We start from the raw sequence: 7539 nt of genomic DNA on the forward strand, positions 1-7539 counted from the left end.
AACAAAACTCGTTGGCAACCACTTTTTCATCTTTCTTTCTCTTCTGGGTTTTGCCAAGAATCTTGAACGATGTTGTAATACATTTAGATAAACTAAGAAGTCTGCTTCTCTCCCAACGAATTCTTTGAGTGTTGCTAGAAAATGCTATATTCATGAGATTTTTGTCTTTTGTCGTAGTTACAAACTTTAGCCTCAGCTCTCATTCTAATGCTTTTAGGCCTGGTGTTTATACCCAACACTCAAACTGTATTCATTTTCTTCTAACTTTCACAATCAGTTTGCTTTCCCAACTTTTCTTTTTTTGCTTAGTGTCATCACAGTTCTCTCTCAATCTTAAAAAACTGGATGACATTTAGTCTTCCGCTCTCTTTCACCTCCCAGTTGAGCGAGTGTCAAATCCTAGTGACATATTTCACACACAGTTCTCAAACGTATTCTTTCTTTCCATTTCCACTGCCACTTCCACATACCACCTTGCCTCTGCTTCCCTCCAAAATGGGCTCTCGACTTTTAAGTGGTTGCCTGTCTCGGTTCCAATATGTTTTTCAGCCTCACTTCCTTCTACACTAGAAGAACATTAAGTAGAGAAGAATTTGGAGGATGTATCTGGGCTTCTCTAGAAAAAGTCTCTTGATGAGTGATGCCTGCCGTGACCACAGTGTAGGAGAAAAACATCCTCTTTCAGCCTCTCCCTGCTCCATGTTACCCACTTTTGTCAGATAAGTGTTTGCAAAATGCAGCTTACTTTATGTTTTTATCTTACTCAAAAATATTCAGGGACTTTTTACTGCCTTTACGAAGTTAAAATTCCTCAGCCTGGCATTTGGGAACCTCCAGGGTCTGCCTGTAACTTATCTTCTAAACTGCATCTTTTTTTTTAACTAAAAAAAAATTTTTAATTTTTAATTTTTAAATAATAATTTCAGTATTATTTTATATTAGTTTCAGGTATACAGCACAGTGGTTAGACATTATATAATTTATGAAATGATCCTCCAAATTCGTCTAGTACCCACATGGCACCATACATAGTTTTTACAATATTTTTGACTATATTCCCTATGCTGTACTTCATTCACATCTCCGTGACTATTTAGGAACTATTAATTTGCACTTCTTATCCCTTCACCTTTTTTACCCAGCCCCTGAACCCCCTTCCATCTGGCAACCATCAGTTTGTTTTCTGCATCTAATGAGTCTGTTTCTGTTTTGTCCATTCATTAATTTCATTTTTAAGATTCCACATATAAATAAGATCATGTGGTATTCGTCTTTCTATGTCTGACTTATTTCACTTAGTATAACACCCTCTAAGTCCATTCGTGTTGTCACAAGTAATAAGGTTTCATAATTTTTTGTGGTTGAGTAATATTCCATTGTATGTATGTACCGCATCTTCTTTACCCAGTCATCTATCAATGGGTGCTTAGGTTGCTTCTATATCTTGACTATTGTAAATAATGCTGCAGTAAACAGGGGTGCATATATCTTTTCAAATTCATGTTTGGATTTCTTTCGATAACTATCCAGAAGTAGAATTGATGAGTCTATTTTTAATTTTTTAGGTATCGAGTTGTATGAGTTCTTTGTGAATTTTGGTCATTGATCCCTTATCAGACATATCATTGGCAAGCATCTTCTCCCATTTAGTAGGTGTCTTTTTATTTTGCTGATGGTTTCATTTGCTGTGTAAAACTTTTTAGTTTGATATAGTCCCATTTGTTTATTTTTTCTGTTGTTTCCTTTGCCCGAGAAGATATACCAGAAAAAAATAGTAAGAGTAATGTCAGAATTTACTGCCTATGTTTTCTCCTAGGAGTTTTATGGTTTCAGGTCTTACACTTAAATATTTAAACCATTTTGAGTTTATTCTTGTATATGATGTAAGAAGATGGTCCATTTTCATTTTTTTTCATGTATCCAGTTTTCTCAAACCATTTATTGAAGAGAGTATCTTTTCCCATTGTACATTCATACCTCCTTCATCATATATTAAATGACCGTGTAGGTATGGGTTTACTTCTGGGCTCTCTACTCTGTTCCAATGATCTATGTGTCTGTTTTTATGCCAGTACCATACTGTTTTGATTATTATAGCCTTGTAGTATAATTTGATATCAGGTAGTGTGATACCTCGAATTATCAGAAAGAGAAATTAAGAATGCAATTTCATTTACAATTGTATCAAAATAAAATACCTAGGAATAAATTTTACCAAGGAGGTAAAAGACCTGTGCTCAGAAAACTATAAGCCACTGAAGAAAGAAATTGAAGAAGATACAAATAAATGGAAGCATATATACCATGCTCATGGATAGGAAGAATTAACATTGTTAAAATGTCCATACTACCCAAAGCAATCTATGGGTTCAATGCAATCCCTATCAAAATACCAGTGGCATTTTTCACAGAATTAGAACAAGTCATGCTAAAATTTATATGGAATGATAAAAGACCCCACATCAATCTTTAGCTGCACCTTTCATTGCTCTCCTACCAAAGCTTATATTCGTGAATCTCAAACTCAGTGTCACAATGGACAGGGAGCAAGAGAGGATGAAGTAGAAACCAGGGAACAGGTGATCTTATGTAACACATATCCTGTCTTAAGTCTGGCATAATTGGGTTATGAGTGCAAGAGAGTGTCACATATGAAGATTAAGATAAAAAAAGATTAAGAACTGTCTATGGCCATGCCACCCTGAACAAGCCCAATCCTGTCTGATCTTGGAAACTAAGCAGGATCGGGCCTGGTTAGTACTTGGATGGGAGACCACCTAGGAAGACCAGGTGCTGGATTGTAAGCTGACAAAGTCCTTGCAGTTTGCAAGGTCAAACAAGGATTGCCTCACCTAAAAAAAAAAAAAAAATTTGAGAACTGCTGCCCTCAGCTTAGCCAAACCATACTGCTTGCTAATATATATTTTTTGGGCTTTCCTTCCCTTGTACTTTACCTAATACTATTTATTATATATTCACTTCTATATCTCTACCTGGTAAAGTAGTTTTGTTTTGCTCTTCAAAAGTTCAGCTTGAATTCTACCTTCTTCATGAAGTCTTCCTTAATTTTTCAAACTACATATATCTCCTTTTTATGAGCCTCCAGAACATATTATTTAGGATGTGTATGTTCAACCCTACATTATATTTTACATTTATTTTTCACCTGTCTTATAGTCCTCATATAGATAATCAGCAGAGAAAAATCTTTTTTAAAATCTCTCTATTTCACTGGACTGCATATGTGGTTGGCCCTTCATAATCCAACTTCTTCTGACCATATTTGTCATATCTTTCCTCAGCACCCCCTTTGCCTTCTTTGCTTCTATCAGACCAAACGACTTGGAGCTTCCCAAACTCCACTGGCTCTCTCTTATCTTTCAGGCCTTTGCACATGTCATGTCTTCTTATCGGGTGAAGTAGATTGTTAAAATGGCCACAGTCCTCCACCACTTTGTGAACACTACTTTCTGCAATGTGACTTCCTATCAAGAAGCGAAGACCATTTCTCCTCCCTTTGAATCTGAGCTGGCCCTGGGACTTGATTTGATTAATACAGCAGAAGTTACTGTGTGCCAGTGCTGAGTTTAAGCCTCAAAAGGCTAATATGTTTCTACTCATTCTGTTGGAAACTTGCCCATCCACCTTGTAAGCAACCCTAGAATACCCTGATGAAGAATGAGAGATCATGAGGAAAAGAAATGAGCTGTCCCAGCAGACGCCATCCTAAGCCAGTAGCTCACAGCCAACCCCCAACCAACCCAGCAGCTCTCTGTTGATGTATTAACAAGTCCTAGATCAGCAGAACTGCCCAGCTGAGCCCAGCCAAATTGCTAGCCCATAGAATCATGAGCAAAACAATTGTTATTTTAAGCTATTAAGTTTTGGAGTGGTTTGTTATGTAGCCAAAGCTAACTGATATATTTGTTTAAGAGCTACCTTTCTAGTCTCAACTTAGATATCACTTCTTTAGCAAAGCCATTTCTGACCTTCCATTTGGGTTAGGCTTCCCTGTTATGTACTTCAGAGGCATGAATAATACAGTATTATAATTACTTGGGAATCATCTCTATCTTACATTAGATTGTAATAATTTTTGGAGGCAGTAGTTTTGTCCTACGGTATCCTTTAGGTCTAGCACAGTAACTGGTACTCTGTAGATGTTCAGAAAATATTTCCAAATGAAGGAAATAATGGATTAAAGCAGAGATTGCAACTTGTGGCCTGCATATGTTCGGTTTTTCCCATGTAGCATTGACCTGAAGAAAGATAAAAAGTATTTTTTTTCAAAATTGTTTGCCTACATTTGAAAATCAAGAAATATAGGATAAACACCTATATTACTGCTTTCTCATTAAAAAATAGTAAGACGGAGGGGAGGGGGGTTCGGGGGGGCTGGGAGAATGGGGTGAAGGGTTAAAGAAGTACAAATGAGTCACTGATAGATGGTCACAGGGATGGGGAGCATGGCGTAGGGAATGCAGTTAGCATTAATATATTGGCTAGGTGGAAAACCAAAGGAGAGAAGGAACAATTAGGGGGATTGTTTTATAAACTATATAAATGTCTAACCAATATACTGTATACTTGAAACTGATTAAAATAAATAAATTAATTTAAAAAATAGTAAGATCTATCAACATTGAGCTTTCATCTCCTTATGGCACCAGTGAATGGTGGCTGTCTCCTTTAGATGGGCACACATTTTTAGCTGTGACAGTCTTCACCTGCTGTAAAGCACTCAACATTTAGGAGAGCTGCTGATAAATGTGTCCACTTATTTATCTGCCTTCAATGTGAGTGTGATATAGGCAGACTCTCTCTTCCTGGGTAAGATTTTAAGCATTGCTTATGGTTTCATTTTTCTCCTCTATAAATTGAGTTTGTTTTTATTCCCTCCAAAGGGTTTTCAAGTATAATTCGGCTTATAACCTACCTAAACTAGAGTAAAATGTTTTCTTTCATCTCATAATTCAGTTTTATTATGGCAGAAATTGTGGTTTGGCTGGAGATATCCTCACCCAGCAATGCTGGCAGGCTTGTTGGAACATCATGCCAGTTTTCTGATGAAGTTTTATATTTTTTCTCTTTTAATGGTGCTCTTAAGGGTCTACATAAAATCTATTAGTAGCCTATCTCTTTCATGATGGATTGAGGTAATTTTTCAGTAGTATGAGGTAAGGTTAGAGGGCTATTTTTTTTTTTTTTGGATGACTACTCATTCTATTTATAAGGCTTATAACACAAACATTGGGTCTTTGAAAGAAGAAATTCCCCAGCCAATTCATAATTCTCTGTTCTGAGAAGAAACTCACTGAGGCTAGTTGATGCTCAGCAGGAATAAACTGGTATAGGTATACCAGTTGTTTACTCTGGAGTCAGTTCTAATTGGTCAGTAACTGGCTGAATAACTTCCTGGAACTGACACATTGGAATGGAAAAAATGCTAGTCTTCAATCCTGTCTTTACCTTTGGATTCATTTGTGAGGCAATAGGCGTAACAACTTGGTCACAGTTCTGTGCCACCTGGTGGTATCAATTCTCTTCTGTAAACACCAATGCAATGATCTAATTCAGAAGAACCTTATCTCTTGTAGTATATCCAAGGTTCTGCTCCCCTGGACACGGAAAGGCAGCTCAGCCTGTTTTCTCATTAGTAAAATGAATAAGTAGGTAGAACTTGGCTCTGTTCTATTAGTCTTGACTAAATTAGTTGATGCCTCATTTTTTCTAAAAGTCTCACATGATCATGCTTCCTTATGAAGTGCAACCAAGATGGAGTCTGAAGTGAGCACAGTCTTCTTCATATAGCCAATAAAAGAAACAGAAACTCTATTTTTAACAGCAGTTATTCTTCACTTGACGCATAAGAATGGACTAGCAGACTTCATACCTCCTATTTTAGCCTAGGTGGAGAATTAAAGTATTTACTCTATGTGACCTTTTCATATCTTGCATTCATCCCTTAAAAAAATCAGCTTTGTATCACAAAACTAATATAAGATTATTGCAGAAAAAATTTAAATATGATTAAGTGAAACGTAGAAAATAAAAGTTCCCCAAATCCCAACTTAATAAAACACTGTAGCATTTTGAAATGGATTAGTCTAGTTATCTCTTTGTCTCTTTCTCTCTCTTTATATTTTTGACAGCATTAAAACTTGGAGTTCTTTCTTTTAGAATCCAAACTTAAAATATCTCGGAGGAATTTTTTTCCCAATTATGTTACATATTCTGCTGTCTTAGAGATTGTTAAACAAAAATGACTCGAGTTGTCACTTTGACCACTGATTATTGTCATGGAATGAGTCATTTTATTTGAGCTTCTTTCAGTTATAATTTTTGCTACCTGTGTGCCTGCTAGAGTATTCTAATTCCCTATGATTGGAAGAAAAAGAACAGTTGGTTAGAATCATATGTAAATTAAAAGTTGCCAAGCTCTGCATGAACCTAAGAGCCTTTCCTATGATATCAAACACATAGACTTTATAAGTTTCTGTGACCTGGAGATCTTTTACATTTACTTTTCATCTTTAACTATGTCTTAGAGTCATGATTGCATGAAATGTCATCTCTGAACTAGAGAGAGTTTAGTATATTTTTAAGAATAATGATAAGCATCTTTTTGTGTATCTGTTTGCCATTCGAATGACTTCTTAGAAAAAAAAATGTATTTAGTTCTTCTGCCCAGTTTTTAATCAGCTTATTTTTTTTGTGATTGAGTGTATGAGTTCTGTATAGAATTTAGATATTAACCCCTTATCTGACATATAGTTTGCAAATATTTTCTCACATTCTATAGGCTGCCCTTTCATTTTGTTAATGATTTCCTTTGCTCTGCAAAAACTTCTTAGTTTGATGTAGTGCCATTTGTTGATTTTTGTTTTTGTTGCTTGTGCTTTTTGTGTCATATCTAAAAACTCATTGCCAAGACCAATGTCAGGGAGCTTCTTCCCTATATTTTCTTCTAGGCATTTTATAGTTTCAGATCTAATGTTTATGTTTTTAATCCATTTTGAATTAATTTTTGCAAGTTCTGTAAGTTTGGGATCAAATTTCATCTTTCTGCATGTGGTTATCCAGAAATAAAACCATTTGATTTGTGGCATTTATTAGACTGAAAGAAATTTTGAAAGAAGATTGCAGTTTAGCAAAGGCGTCATTTTTATTAATTGGTGTTAATCAGGTTGGGGGGCTTCCCGTGGTAACAATAACAACAACAACAAAAACCCTCTAAATCTTAGTTGCTTAACCCATAAGCATTTATTTCTTGTTTTGCAAAGTGTATTCCTGGTCTGATGACTCTCTGAGGTAGATTTCTTCCAAGTGGTGATTCATAGATTTGTAACATATCATTTGGGACATGCAGTTATCAGGGTCACTAGAGCAGAGGAAGAAAGATCATGAACTCACACCCCCTCTCAAATGCCTCCATGTAAATATTTCAGTTCAGGAATGATACATGTTACTGCCACTCACAGTCCATTGACTAGTAGCCACTAGGGAGCTAGATGCCCTTCCCGTATGCCCAGAAAGGAG

At 36.0% G+C, this 7539-nt stretch overlaps 1 pseudogene; it reads left to right on the forward strand.

The window, feature by feature from the left end:
- The first annotated feature begins 2683 nt into the window (after positions 1 to 2683).
- Positions 2684 to 2800, forward strand: LOC111740856 (annotated as a pseudogene).
- Positions 2801 to 7539: the final 4739 nt, after the last annotated feature.

The sequence above is a fragment of the Pteropus vampyrus genome, unplaced genomic scaffold, assembly GCF_000151845.1.
Source record: "Pteropus vampyrus isolate Shadow unplaced genomic scaffold, Pvam_2.0 Scaffold68, whole genome shotgun sequence".
Taxonomy (NCBI): Eukaryota; Metazoa; Chordata; class Mammalia; order Chiroptera; family Pteropodidae; genus Pteropus; species Pteropus vampyrus.